At 34.0% G+C, this 16,138-nt stretch overlaps 1 long non-coding RNA gene across 1 annotated transcript in view; it reads left to right on the forward strand.

The window, feature by feature from the left end:
- Positions 1 to 16,138, forward strand: part of LOC109255355 (uncharacterized) — a 341,821-nt gene that overhangs the window by 115,281 nt on the left and 210,402 nt on the right. Inside the window, exon 2 of the long non-coding RNA XR_002075194.2 lies at positions 3,239 to 3,324. This is a non-coding gene — a long non-coding RNA (uncharacterized LOC109255355). The remainder of the gene's footprint in view (positions 1 to 3,238; positions 3,325 to 16,138) is intronic.

Consider the following 16,138-nt stretch of genomic DNA (forward strand, 5'->3'; position numbering starts at 1 on the left):
GATGACATTTTTAGTATCTATTGATGTTTATTAACTGTATCATGAAGTGAAAAACTGAGATGAAAATTATCAGCAACACCTTTCTGAGTTTAAGTTAAAATGACATTGCGAAAATGGTGTGGCCACAGTCCTAGAATTACAATTTAAGGCATTTTTTTAGTACATTCTAAAGATTTTTTAAATGTTTGTTCATCTCTCAGAGAGAAAGAAAGAGAGAGAGACAGAACATGAGTGGGAAAGGGGCAGAGAGAGAGAAGGAGACATAGAATCTGAAGCAGGCTCCAGGCCTGAGCCTGACGTGGGACTCGAACCCAGAACTGTGAGATCATGACCTCAGCCAAAGTCGGAGGTTTAACCAACTGAGCCATTGAGGCACCCCTAGTATACTCTACTTATTTGGTCTTAAAAAAAAAAAACAGAAAAATACACACCACTTTCACTTATTTATTTAATTGTGGCAAGAACATGAGATCTACCCACTTAATAAACTTTCGAGTACATAATACAGTATTGTTAACTGCAGGCACGATGTCGTACAGCAAATCTCTAGAACTTACGTTGCATAACTGAAACTTCATATGTGTAAAATACCAGCTCCTCAGTTGCCCCCAGCCCTGGGCAACCACCATTGCACTGTTTTGATGAGGTTGATTATTTTAGAAACCTTATAAGTAGAATCATATAGTATTTGTCCTTCTATGACTGGCCTATTTCACTTTGCATACAATCCTCTAGGCTCGTCCATATTGTGGCATATCACAGAATTGTCTTCTGTTTATCACTGAATAATACTCGCTTGTACATATATACCACATTTTGAGGTTCTTTTATTCATTGATGGACATTTATGTTGTTTTTCTAGGTTGGTTGCTATGAATGATATTGCAGTAAACATTGAAATGTGGCTACCTCTTTGAGATCCTGATTTCAATTCTCTTGGATATATATCCAGAAGTGGAATTGCTGGATCATATGGAATTATTTTAAATTATTAAAACAGTACAATATTGGCATAAAAACAGACTGAAATATATGAAAAGATGCTCAGAATTACTAATCATTAGGAAAATGCCAAATCACAACCACAATCCGTTACCACCTCAGATCTGTTAGGATGCCTGTTATTTAAAAAATAAAATAAAATAAATAACAAGTGTTGGTGAGAATGTGAAGAAAGGGAACTTTTGTACACTGTTGGTGGGAATGTAAAATGGCGTAGCTGCTATGGAAAACAGTATGGAGCTTCCTCAAAAATGTAATAATAGAAATGTACTTGTTAATCTTGATAGCACCAAATATTAATTTCTAAGTTCCCAGTGTTGCTCTGATATATTACTTATGCTTCTAAACTTAAATCTGCTGTTAATAACATTTGTAGACATAAAAGCAAATACAGATATACATCCATTTCTAAAATATAGTAAGCTTGAAGCAAAAATTACTATAAATCTATAAATAATTTAAAATCAGCATTTTGGACAGATTGTTTTAGTGGAAACTCTTATAGCACTTCACTTTTAGTTATGGAAGTTTGATTTTTTGTTGTTGTTTGCTTGTTTTAATAGAAAGAATGAGAAAGGTGTTGCAGAAGGAAATAAAGTAGCGTTTTAGAAAATATAGCAAGGTTATTGCTAATGTTAGAGCGTAGTATAAAAAAGCCTTAAGTGGTGAAATCAGAAGAAATGGATTTTAAAAAGTTAAGCCGGTGGCAGGCAGTATAGTGTATGAAAACACTAGTCAGCCTTTGGTCTATTATTTTAGTTTTACAGGGGGGAAAAAAAAAGAATGGGTGGAAAATCAACTTCCTACTTGGTTTGCCAACACAGGCAGCAGGAGAATCGGAGCAGTACCTCCTTCCACCAGGTGGGGGGCGGAAGATTAGCTCCCCGTTTGTTCCAGCCAACACCACTGGTCAGTCAGAGAGACCAGTGGTGTTGGCTGGAACAAACGGGGAGCTAATCTTCTGTTTGGATGAAGGGGGTGTAGGGTGGAAGACCAACGAATTTGGTGTGGAAGTGTTGGAAGATCAACACTTTGAATGTAAATTTCTACTGGTCATTCAGATGAGTGTCCATCTCCATGAAAAAAGTACATGTTCAGCCCCACGGCAACCATGAAGGAAAGGGTTCTGTTGGTATTTGGCTATAGTACGGTGGGTATTTCCAAAAGTGGTTTTCTGTTCTGTTAGGTCTCTTCAGGAAACAATCTTTGCTTGTAGGTTTTTTGCTTGTTTGTTTTTGTCCTTGCCTGTTGGAGGTTCTGGGTTGGAATCCTCTCCAGCACTCTGGAGACGATCAGGAAACCCAAGGGACCCACCGCCGTGTTACTCCTCAAGTTCCACGGTCCCTAGACAATCCACATTCTTGTTTCTGCCTTTCAGAGTCTTATACTTGCTTGTTGTGGTACATCCAGGGGATTTTAATTGCAGTGGGTATAACCCTGGAGAAAAGGGGCCACTCCACTGGGGTTATAGTGGAACTGCACATTGTTCTTTTTTGTTATATTCATCTTAGTGCAGGAATTTTTTCTATTCTTCTCACAAGCTCTTTTAGAAATGCACATTTTTAAACTGCTTTTCCATTTGTGTTGTAATGTCTTCTGAATACGTACCTAAGAATCATGGATAATGGACAAAGCACTACCTATAGCGAAAGATCCTTACTCTCTTTTCTTCTGTAGGGGGCAGTTTTACAGATTACACTGTAATGATTCAGAGAGAATAAGGGACATGGCCAGTATCATGTACATTTAAAGTGACTGATCCTTAATTTTTAACCAGGCCTCTGAAATTCGGAAACAGTTTTGTTTTTGTTTTTCTTTTGTTTTCCTCCACTGTATAGTCTTCCTTGAATGAAATCACTTTTCATTTCATTGCTAATCTGCCACGAGTTCTTCACATAAGCATCTGTTTCAGCCATACTTTTATGTCTAGTGCTTAGCACCTACTAAGCATTTAATAGAGTTTGTTTGCTAAATAAGTGCTAACTGGAGCCCCTTTAAAATTGTTTTTAAAAAAGGAAGCAAAAGCTCTTAAAGACATTGAAGAGTACACTGAAAAATAGAAATCAAGAGGAGATAATTGTTTGTAAAGGATCTTTTTTTTTTTTTTCATATGAAAAAGAAGGAAAACTTAGAGGCTCTTACACAGAAAAGAAAAAGATTTGAAATAAATGTAAAGTAAGGGCAACTTAACCTGAGACTAGAACATGAAGGGAATTATTAAATCATCTTCTTTCAGCTTTATCTGCAGAGTCATCAGTTAAATATGCCAGATGAAGAGTTTGTGATGGAGAGCGCTTGCTGGATCAAACCCAAGAATGAAAGGTAAGCTGACAATTTATGACAAATGTTTATCATGTGTTTTTCAACTTAAAGGAAAAGGAAAAAAAACACACCTAAATATGTACAGATTGCCAAAAGGTTTGTTTTCCACATAAACAGATATATAAGAGAAAAAGAAGTGTTTGATATCCATGGAAGTTTTTTTTTTTTTAACTTTTGTTTAATGAGTAGAATATAAGTACACTTGAAACTCTCAAAACTTCTGTTAGCAGCTGAGGAAGAAACAGCGTAGCCTTAATTTTCTTTGACTTTCCCACAAACAGTGTAGAAAACAAAATACTAAAACATTCTTCAAGTGCAGCTTCATCTAAAAACTGCTTCCTAAAAGAGATGGGGGTGGGAATGATGATATAAACATGAGTTCTTAAAAGAATAATGAATATTTTATGTATCTAGACAGCTACTCACTTCTAGAAAATTCAGTCATGATCAGCCGAGCAAGAAAACTGCATAAATAACCAAAGCCTAATACTTAATGTCTCTTGATCTTCAGAATATTTAATTTGGTGAAAATGAAATTGCCTTGAAGTTATTTTATAAATTTTACATATGTTTATAAAATAAATATATTCATATTTATTTTAATTTATAACGTATATTCCATTTATTTACAAATGTATGTATCTGAATATTTAAAGTAAGTATAATTATAGTAGGGATCCTAGTTAGACAAGATATAATGTCTGTTTAGACTGGTGTGGAAATTGGTAACACCACTTTTTCCAAGTAATTAGTTGAAACCATGCTTTCTGTGGGGCCCGAGACACTCACTCAGGAGAGGAATGCCTTAAACTACAGCCACAATAAAGATCCTTGCAGAAAGAAGCTTATCCAAGGACTGGGAGAAGGCAGAAATCAAGGGAGGACATGTTGCTGAAAAGAAACTAGTGATCAGAGCCTAAAGTAAGAGATACAGTTTTCACTATAAAGAGAAGAAGGAAAAATGATTAGAGCCAGGAGTCCTGCTTGGTAAACAGAGTCTGAAAGTCAGAATGAACTGGGTGTTCATGCCAGTATGTTAACAGGTCCTTGAACTTAAACTTTAACTCCTCTGGTATTATGCTTTTTACGTAAAGGGAGAGTTACACTTGCCTCGGATTGCTTGTTTTTTACTATAGCTTTTTGTTTTCTCTTCTGTCCTTTTAAGGAAAGGGGTGGGGGCAGGTATAATGATAGAGATGGTCTGAAACAACTTTCATAGTATCTGCCCACAATACACTAGTTTATTCATTTCGCTGGAACGGAGAACCCTGGTTATTTCATATTTGAGTACTCTCATTTTAAAAGGCGTCATCAATACTAAATCATGGACATTTTTTAGAGTCATAAGTAGTATTGTCTTGCTTAGTTTGCAATTGTTCAAGTTTGACTTCTGACAAATAAGTAAACTACAGGATCAAAGTTTCCTGGCAATGTAGTTACAGTTGTCATTATTTGTAATATTCCATAATAATGACACATCAAATATTCTGCTTATGTTTTTCAATTTTATGTATTATAAAACAGCATTTCCTAAAACAACAAATATTTTTAACCATTAAACTTATAATTAGATGACAAACTTGTCAATTTTAAAATGAAAATATATTTTGCTAAAAAGGACTTTTTTAGAGGCACTTTAGATTCATATCAGTTTCCATATATTCTTGAAAGTATAGCATCAATGGAATACATCTTAAATTGGAAATGTTTTTCAGATTTTGGAAACACTTTGAATTTAAATTTCCACTGGTCATTCAGATGAGTGTCCATTTCCATGAAAAAAGTACATGTTTCATTCTGCCAAAGTTGGTAGTTGTGAAGCTGAAATCTTCTTTAATTTTTTTTAATGTGTATTTATTTTTGAGAGAGAGAGAGAGCGCAGGGGGAGGGCAGAGAGAGTGGGAGACACAGACTCCAAAGCAGGCTCCAGGTTCTGAACTGTCAGCACAGAGCCCTACACTGGGCTCGAACCCACAAGCTGTGAGGTCATGACCTGAGCTGAAGTCTGGCACTTAACCGACTGAGCCACCCAGGCGCCCCTGAACTTTTTTTTTTTTATTATTTAAATACAGCTGTGCCTTTGGTATCTTGCAGTGAAGGTAGCTAGATTTATAGCAGCTAGTTTGATTAGACAAAATCTTTTGGTAAGGCAAAGACTGTGATTCAATGAAAGTTGCTTCAGAAGTGGATGAGGAACACCCTACAAAATAGTTTTCGTTAAAATTATGTGAAAACTGATAATATTTAAATTGTTGATTTGTGCAGACTAATTAATTGTGCTCAAAAAGCCTATTAATCACCTATAAGTATTCTTTCCAACACACACGCCTATTGATAAAATGAAAGAGAGCAAAGGAATAAAAATGGTGATATTAATGGAGTAAAAATCTGAATCCAAAAAGTCTAAAGAGGAACAAGTGAGTAATCTGTTACTCTATTCTCACTCAGGGCCAGAAAAATGTGCCGCAACCCAAAATGTTTGAATGATGGACAGCTGATATTTTGGCATCATATTTAAATGTAAACAGAGGGTTTTTTTTTTTTTTAATTTCCAATATAATTAGAATGTTTAGCACTAATGAATTTTGAAATGATGTTAAGGGACAAAAAACATCTTATTTCCTTAAAGTTATGTACTCTAGGGGCGTCTGGGTGGCTCAGTAGGTTAAGAGCTGGATTCCTGATATCAGCTCAGGTCTTGATCTCAGGGTTGTGAGTTCAAGCCCTGTGCTGGGCTCCACACTAAACGTGAAGCCTACTTAAAAGAAAAAAAAGAAAAAAGGCAGGTACTCTAACAGGAACATAGGGTGTTCTGGGAGTCAAATCCGAGTCATTTGGCATTTGTATCTATAGAATATATGGTCTGCTTGAGGCATTTCAGTCATCCTCTTCAAGTGATAGGTAGCAATTGTTAACTTTAAAGAAATGGCACATAAGAAATGTCTTATACTTAATATTGTATACATGAGAGATGTATTTCAGTTGATTGGTGGGCTAACATAAATTTAGGAAAAATGTTAAAAGGTGAACAGTTTTATTGTCTCTAACGTTCTTTGGAGCACAAAAATTCCATAGTTCTATGATAATCCACCTGGACTATAAAATACGGGTTTCTGACATTGTAGTCATACCTGTCATTATTCACGTCCTGCCACAACTTTAAAGCTCAGATAATCCGATATATAACAGTGTTGGCAAAAAAAGATAGAGTGCCTCTTTTCCTTCCTTTATTCACTGAGATCATTCTACAATATACAATTGTTTGGCAACACAAGTGATAAAAACCAGACATATTGAGAGATCTATTGGTATGGATAAATCTTATCTTGTTTTCCTCCCTAAACTTGGCAGCTACTTTTGACATCTCTCAAGTTAATCCATCAAGGTTAGAGAACAAATCATGGCATATTCAAACACTAAATCTTAACTGATGAGGAATAGCATTGGGTTCCATGTCTTTTTGGAATAAACCACAACATACGGAGAGAGGTTTCTGTGTTGGCGTTTTGTCTTATTTCATACAGCAGTCTGGAAGAACTGTTTATCTGTTCCAAATTAGAAATCAGATAGCCCCTTTTTTTCTTTCTTTTTTAATCATAGAGAGATTTCACATTTCCAAAGATAAGCAAATGAACAAGGAATTAGGTTTGATCCAACAAAATGAACTTATTTAATAATAGAATTAAGTGAGCCAATAATATATAGCTAGACAGTAATAAAGGGATTTACTGTGGGGAGTGGTTTAGTGGTTATAGGAGCCCCTGAGGAAGTTACTCTTCAAAAATTGAAAATGTGAGGAAACAAGAAGAGAGACAATATAGCAACTACCAGCAAAATTAAGTTTCTCTCCCTCTTAGCATAAAAGGGAGGTCTTGGTAATGTGCGTGAAGGGTCAACTGGTGGCCGTAAGACATGGCGACCTGACCAAGTCAGATGTGGTTAGAAATTCTCTGCCATTTCTAACAATCAATGCAGATAGGAAACATGGACTGCTAGATACGCAACCAAGATCTCATAGGTCCAAAAAAGGGAATAAAATCCAACCTAACGTTCCCTACAATTTAACAGTATCTATAATTTAGGCAGTCTTGGCATAGGTGATATATAATATTTTCTCTTTTAAATTAAACTTACCAGTGTAACTTTGTGGTAAGTATGCCTGCTGTATTTTAGAACTTCCCAAGACTGCTTGGAAATGCACATTCTTCAATGATACCTTACGTGGATGAATGAAATTTCCATAAACAGGTATGCCACAAAAACAACTTTGAGATTCAGAGGCTGACTGAGAAAAAAAATGTCATTTCCCCTCTTTTCGTGAAGCTTGGTTTTGTTCAGTTTGCTGTACACTGGGTGGTTTAAACAGCAAACATTTATTTCCCACAGTTGGGGAGGCCAGGAAGTCCAAGATCAAGGCTCTGGCAGATTCCATGTCTGAGGAGATGAATTCCTGGCTCATAAATTATTGTCTTTTTGCTGTGTCCTCTCATGGTGGATGGAGCAAGGGAGCTTTCTGGGTTCTCTTTTATAAAAGCACTAATCTCATTCATGAGGACTCCACTCTCATGACCTAATCAAGTCCTAGAGGTCTTGCCTCCTAATACCATCCCACTGGGGATTTGGTATTAACACACGAATTTTGGGGTACACAAATAGCCCCCCAAATTGAGAAGTCTTACTTTAACCAACTTTTCAATACTACATATCTGCAAAACCACTCTTAAAACCGCTAAATTATTTATATATACGTATATATAACATTTATTTTCCAGAAATTTGGTACATACCCGCTATCAAGATCTCTGGAAGTCACAAGTGTTTTTAAATGCCACTAATTCAAATTTACCACATCCTAAAGTTCCAACCTTAACCATTGAATCATGAGGCTTGGACAGGTCTTTCTTTGTTTTCCAGTGCATTCTGTATTCACATAAGATTTTCCCCCAAAGGTTAACAAACCTGGGAGTGAACTCAGACAAGCTTTGGTTGTACTCATCCTGAGGATTCAGCAATTTCTTTACAATAATAGGTTGGAACTTGGAAATGTAAGTTATGTGGTTACCTCTGTTAAAATTCCATGTACTGATTGATTTAAAACCTGGAATACTTTAGGAGAAAATTTTCTCTCTGTGTTTGGACAAATCTCCTCTAGGAAAGATGTAATTTAAATCAAATCATTTCAAATCATGATGGAAACCACTAGTCAGGAAGACTCATAATTAATGCTTATGTGAAAAAATGAGTATGTGTATCTTGACACAACTTCAATGTAGTTTCCTCATAGCTCAGATGTAGATGTTTTGTATTAGGAGGTACACACATTGTAAGGCAGTGTATTGTTTGCATGCATTAGAAAACCATGCCTATAATACACCCATTCATCTCTTAATGCTTATGTGATACCAACATATTGCCTTTACCTAATGATTATATTTTTTTACTATTTATTTCCTGTCACACATCCTGGGGTAATGGAAACTTGCATTATCACTATTCTCTTTATGCAGCTATAAGGTAATAAATATTTGTGGATTGAGACTCATCTTTTTTTTTTTCTGTGTAATAGCAAGTACCTAGCATTGAAACTATTACCACATCAGTAATTCTTTGACTTCTATTTGTGATTTTTTTGATACGTAACTATTTCTCTCAAAAATAATGTATCTGAGATCAGAATGTAGTGTTTTTGCTCAGTGCTATGTTTCTTGTGCCTAGCATGGTTCTCATCACACAATTGTTAATAGTTACTGAACAAATGAATAGTTTGAATGAATAAATATATTCCCATATCTCCTTTTCTTCGTAACTGTCTGTCTAAAAAGAAATGGCATAAAAATGTTTTGGTATAATTATAGAGCAACTTTTAGCATTTAATGGTTCTAGTGTTAGTTAAACTACATGCTAAGCTTCTATGAAAAGAGATCTGGAAACAGTGACTTTATAAGACAATGTTTATTTTCCATTTACCTGTCAATATGGATATGATCTGTGGTGACAAGGTTTGCTCTTCTCTATGGTGTCACTTAGGGACTGGATCTTATTAATATCTCTACTTGATAACTTTTCAAAAATATAAAACATCAGACATTCCATCAAATGGTTCTTTAAATATGCTATTAGCCAGTATGAATGAGTGCTTTATGGGTACTGGCCTCTTTGAAAGTTTTTACTTAACTTTTGTTTCAAATTTCTTTGTCAAATTTTACAAACTGAATTAATTAATATATAGCTTCCAATTGAGACAATCTTTCCTTAGTCTACAAAGGTAGATGAACTATGGATAGTAAGATTATACTTAAGCCATATGTACATACCCATATATGACATGATATACAAGAAGCATTTTTTTGAAAGTTTTTTTTTTTTTTTTAAATTTTTTTTTCAACGTTTTTTATTTATTTTTGGGACAGAGAGAGACAGAGCATGAACGGGGGAGGGGCAGAGAGAGAGGGAGACACAGAATCGGAAACAGGCTCCAGGCTCCGAGCCATCAGCCCAGAGCCTGAATGAAAGTTTTTTAATGTTTATTTATTTTTTGAGAGAGAGAGGGAAGAGAGAGAGTGCTCACGAGCAGGGGAAGGGCAGAGAGAGAGGCAGACACAGAATCTGAAGCAGGATCCAGGCTCTGAGCTGTCAGCACAGAGCCTGATTCGGGGCTTGAACTCACAAACCATGAGATCATGATCTGAGCTGAAGTCGGATGCCTAACCAACTGAGCCACCCAGGTGCCCCTACAAGAGACATTTTTGAGCAAAATGTTGACAGTGATTATCTCTGGAGGTTGAACTTATAGGAGACATTACCTCTGAACATTATACATTTCAGTGAACTTAAACTTTAAGAACTTTATATGACTTGTAATCAGAAAAAAATATTTTAAAGAGGATAAAATTTTTAGGCAATAGTTCTTTATGAGGATGCATATTTTAATCATTTGTGACAGAGTAAAGGAATTGTGCCAAAACACAAAAATCCCAAATTTTTTGACATTAAAATTTTACCTTTGAAAAATCCCTTAAAACATATGAAAATAATAGCAAAGCCCTCATCTTTCAGGAGGCCAGGATGTAATTAATATTTCCAAAGATAGTAAGGTAAAACATGCTAACTTTAAACTTTCGAATCTCAAAGAGTAATTACCATAAATATGAAACCTATTTCGGAGCTACTATTTGAAAAGAATGAACTATTTAATGAAACTGTAGCCAAACATGTGCCAGTTTTTTACAAACCTGATGCAAAAATGATCCCCAAATTTAATCTGAGAAGAACTATGCAAAATTTAATTTCATCTATATGAGAGTCAGTTTAATCAAGCTTGGCCCTTTGTTTATTCAGCATGGCCTTCACAGTAATGTTCCATGAAATTCCACAATATTGCATACTTGTTTGGCCCAACTAATCATAGCAGTCAGCACAAAAGCTTGCCTTTCCTAAAATGTTTCTCAAAAACTTTTCAAATAAGTGTCATATGGACAGAGAGAGAGAGAGAGAGAGAGAGAAACAGAGAGAGACACAGATAAAAAGATCCGACAATAAGGATATTGAACAAACATTAGTAATGAAACTGATATAAAAAACTCAATAGTATTTGAGAAATGTTTGCCACTTCACCTGGAAGACACGTTGTGCTTACAAATTCAGTTCAATCAATGAGTATTTGTGCTTCAGTTGAAGTCAAATATCAACTCATATGGCTTAAATCTTACTTCTGGAGTTTTACCTAGATGAAATATTGAGACTTGTTGGAATAACAATAAAAATATATATGTTTACTTCTGACTAATATTGCAAATATTCTAAGGTTTTCTCACTTATAAAATGTAAAACTAAAATTTTTTATAACATTTATTTTTGTTGTCATGACAAACCTGTGAGGGAAGCTATCTCCATTACACAGATGAAGAAACTTGTCCACAGTCCTGCTGCCAGAATACAGATGGGATTTGAACCCAGGCAGCAGTTGGCTCCACCATCCCCATCACTCAGCTACCTCATGATAAAGCTACTATGGACTTGAGTTACTTGTAATATACTAGAATCTCTTCTCTTAGACATCCCTCCAAAATTTGAGCAGTGGTGTGTGTGCAATGTAGCTATTTGCTTAGTATAGATCTAATCACAACTACATTTTCCTCCTCCAAATTCTTCAATATTTTGAAGTTCCTATTAATCACTTCTTATATTTCTTCATAGTTTAATGACCCAAATGTGTATCCTTGGACAGTAGTTTTTAGTTCACCCCTTTAAAAAATTTTTTTAACGTTTTATTCATTTTTGAGAGACAGAGAGAGACAGAGCATGAGTGGGGAAGGGACAGAGAGAGAGGGAGACAGAACCTGAAGCAGGCTCCAGGCTCTGAGCTGTCAGCACAGAGCCCAACGCGGGGCTTGAACTCACAAACTGTGAGATCATGACCTGAGCCGAAGTCGGACGCTCAAACCAGGCGGCCCTTAGTTCACCTCTTTTGATGATTTACTTTTGAGTCTTCATTATTCTACAAGTCCTCTTCTATTCCTTTCTTTTCTTTACAATTAGTTTGTTGAAGAATCCAAGCTATTTGACTTTTTTAGAGCTTTTCAAACTCTAGATTTTGATGATTGCACGTTCTCCTCTCCTCTGTATTTCCTGCCAATGGGAAGATGAATTCAGAATCAAAGTCTCTTGACTCTGATCACTGGCAAATCTAGATGATGTTGTGTTCTTTCACCAGGAGACACATCCTGTCTGTTTGTCTCACTCTTTATGATGTTAGCATCTGTTGCTGCTTAATATCTAGATCGTGTATTTAGAGTAAGCTGGAAAAATGGCAATATTTTAAGTTTATAATTTATTTTCAATTATTAGATGGAATGGTTCTAGAAAGAGATATTTTTCTTTTTCCAATAGTTCATTTTCCAGTGGTACAGTTGATCTAGTAAAGACAACATATTTTCCCTTTAATTATGAGTCCTAAAAACAATAAATTGTTCACCACAAAAATGAACAATTATATTTCCCACCCCCCTATAGTATCATGATAAAGTCATTGGTTTAAACATAGTTGATCAGTTTTGTATTATCTTTCTGATATGCTTTTACTTTCTGTAGGTATGCTATTTTGCTACTTATTCCTTTTCTCCTTATACTAACATTTTACGGGTTTTGAGCCATAATCCTTTCCCATTGCTCATTGTTATGTGAAATCAATTTTTATGGATGTTTAAAAGGAAGCCACTTCAGGGTAGCTTTTCTAACTTAACAGAGCTTTTTCTTTTGTTGTTTTTATGTAGTTTTCAGAAACATGGTGATTTGATTTCTGAGATTCCCTAGCTCTGGTCTGCTCCTTCACTTTCCTCTTTAAAGTCTCTTTTCTTTCCTTCTGTATTATCTGATGTACCTATTTATTTAAGTTTATTTATTTTGAGAGAGAGAGAGAGAGAGAAGGAGAGAGAAAGAGAACAAGAGCTGGGGAGGGGAAGAGAGAGAGGGAAAGAGAGAATTCCAAGTAGCCTCCATGTTGTCAGTGCAATCTCATGAACTGTAAGATCATGACCTGAGCCAGAATCAAGAGTCAGACACTTAGCCAACTGAGCCACTCAGGTGCCCCTGTTGTACTTATTTAAAAATTTTTATTCTCATTAAATTCTTCTCAATGTGGAGCCATGTTCTGGAAAGAAATTTTTGCTGGTCTGTGTCAAAAGTTTATGCTAAGAGCCTGCTCTAGTCTCTTTAGACCTAACTAGAACCCTTACACCCACCTGCTAATGAATTGCATAAAATTCCTTTCAACTATTGCTCTAAAATTGACACACAATGTCTTCCACAATGTTGGCTCTTGAGTACTAGTTTTAATTCTTGTTTTTTTGAAAGTATTTATTATGTTTATTATGTATTATTGTTTGGTCTCTAACATTCACTTTCTAAGATATATGGTTTAGTTTATTTTCTTTTTATTTTATTAATGATACTTTATTCAAGTGTCTTAATTTTTTTCTTTACAGTATGTCATAAATATCAGCAAATCTATTTTGTATTTGAATATACAACTTAAAAAGAATTGCTGGTCGCTCATTTCTTTACTGTTAATAAAACCCTCAGGCAGAAATTCCAAGTACATCCAGAGAAGGTATTTAAACAGTCTTTATCACATTAGCACCCTAACTTTCAATAGTGGGCTTGAATAATTATTTGTTGAATACATATTTGAAATAGATTTGTTGCTATATGTTTAGAAGCATACTGACAATTCACTTCCATAATCTTCATCAATTGAATGACTTATTCAAGTTATAGAACATAGATAATTAAATGACAAACTATAAAACAGTCAGTTCAAAATAAAATATTCCACTAAATATAATTATAACTTAAAGTAACTAACTCATTTCCTCTACAGTGTATACATAATGCACTAAGTAATAAATGCAAAATTATACTTTTTATGTTGGTAACATCTGTTTTTAAAATTTCAGTTGTGTGTAGTCTGCTTTCATACAGTATGTAGAGAAAAGAAAAGAACATTGCTATGAATCTAACAAGAGAAAAAGGAGAAACTACAAAACCATAATTTTTCATAAACTCATGAGAGATGGGTTGCAGAGTAAACAAGCAGTCTTAAATCTAAAGAAAGACAGACTTCTCCAAGAGGGGATGGAGAGTCAGCTCTGACTCACTTTTGGTAGTTTAGGAAGAGATTCTGGGTGTCACACAGGAATGTAAGAATTCAGGTAAAATTATTGGTGAAGTGTTCAAGACTGAGTGGAAGTGGTAGTTAGAATATAGAAATGCTGGGAAAAACAGACACAGAGTTTTAAATAACTTAAAAAAATATTGAATGTCTAAAGCAAAAATGGTAATAATGTGGGCTTATAGAATACATAAAACTAAAATGTCTGACAGCAATAGCATAAAATAAGAGAAGAATTAGAAGTACACCATTTTAAGCATGTTTCTTCATTTTATACTTGATGTGATACAATGTCATTTGAAGTTAGACTAATTAAATATAAATACTGTAAATACAAGGGTAATTGAAAATAAATAGAATAGTTATAAAAATTGGCCATTACTAGAGATAGCATGAAATCATAAAATAAACTAAGTTAATCCCAAAGCAGGTATATAAGTGGACAAAAAGAATAAAGAAAAAATAAACTGTATAGAAAACAAATACTGTGATTATAGATTTATATCATGTTACATCAAAAGTTGCATTAAATATAAATGACATAAACATAACAGTTAAACAACAGAGATTGCCAGAATGGATTGAAAAAACAAGATTCAAGTTATACTCCCCACCCCAACCACCACAAAAGCAACTTTAAATATAAAGCTATAAATACACATAAACTAAAAGATTGGAAAAAGGTATATCTTGAAGCACTAATTAACAGAAAATTATAATAACTATATTAGTTATTTATTCTAAATTTATTATTAGTCAAAATAGACTTCAGAAGAAACAATATTATCAGGAATTCAAAAAGACAGAGATTACACAGAATGAAAAGTTCACTCTTTCAAGAAGATACAACAATTCTAAATATGTATGTCTCTAACTGTAGAGTTTCAAAATTCCTTAAGCAAAAAGTGGTAGAACTAAAAGAAGAAATAGACATATCCACAATTTTAGTTGAATGTTTTAACACTTCCTTTTTTGTAATGATAGAATATGAAAACAGAAAATGTACAAGATCTATAAAGACAATGCAAACTATCAAATTGACTTAACTGCAACTTATAAAACAATTCAACCATCAACAGAATACACTGTATTTTTAAGTATACATGGAACATTCATTCACCGAGACCAAAACTTAACATAGTTAAAAGAATTGAAATTATAGAGCATGTTTTGTGACCTCATATAAATTTAACTAGACATCAATAACAGAAAGACAGCCAGAAAGTACACAAATATTTTGAAATTATGTCTGACACTTATAAGTGACCCATGGGTCAAAGCAAAAGTCACATTAGAAATGAGAAAGCATGTTGAATTAAAAGAAGACAAAACATATAAAAATTTATGGCATAAAGATAAAGCAATATTTAGAGGATTTTTACAGCTTTAAATGCTTATATGACAAAGGAAGACATCTTAAATAAATTTACAATTTTAAGAAATAAAAATAGAAAAGGAACTTAAACCCAAATAAAGCATAAATAAGGTAATAATAATGATAAGAACTAAGAGCAGAGATCAATGAAAATGAGTACAAAAAAAAATAGAGCAAGACAAAGTAATCAAAGTTGATTCTTTAAAAATATCAAACAAATATGTAACCCCAAGCCAGACTTATAAAGAAACAGAGACACACATTTCCAACATACAGAATAAAGAGTATATATATCATTATCAACCCTTATGATATTAAAGGGTTAATTTGGCAATATTATAAATAATTCCAAATCAAAAAATTCAATATCTTACACATAACTGATAAATTTATTGGAAAAAATTAATTATTGAAGTTCATCTAGAATAATCTATATCTATTAAATAATTGAATTTTTTAAACAGTTTACTAAAAACAATCACAAAACACTAAGCCCCCAAAACCTAAAATCAAAACCAAGCAAAAATCAGGCCCAGATAGCTTCAGTGATGTTCTTGCAAATATTCAAGGAACAGATTATACTAGTTCTACACAAAGTCTTCCAGAAAATATCATAAGTTGAAGCACTTCCTAACTTACTTTATGTGGTCATTATTGCTCTTATACCAAAATCGTACAAAGGAATAACAAGAAAATAAATCTACAGAGTAATATCCCTTGTGAACATAGAAGCAAATTTTCCCAACAAGATATTCACAACTTTAAAGCAG

The sequence above is a fragment of the Panthera pardus genome, unplaced genomic scaffold, assembly GCF_024362965.1.
Source record: "Panthera pardus isolate Hobbes unplaced genomic scaffold, ASM2436296v1 HiC_scaffold_16, whole genome shotgun sequence".
In the NCBI taxonomy this organism is placed as follows: domain Eukaryota; kingdom Metazoa; phylum Chordata; class Mammalia; order Carnivora; family Felidae; genus Panthera; species Panthera pardus.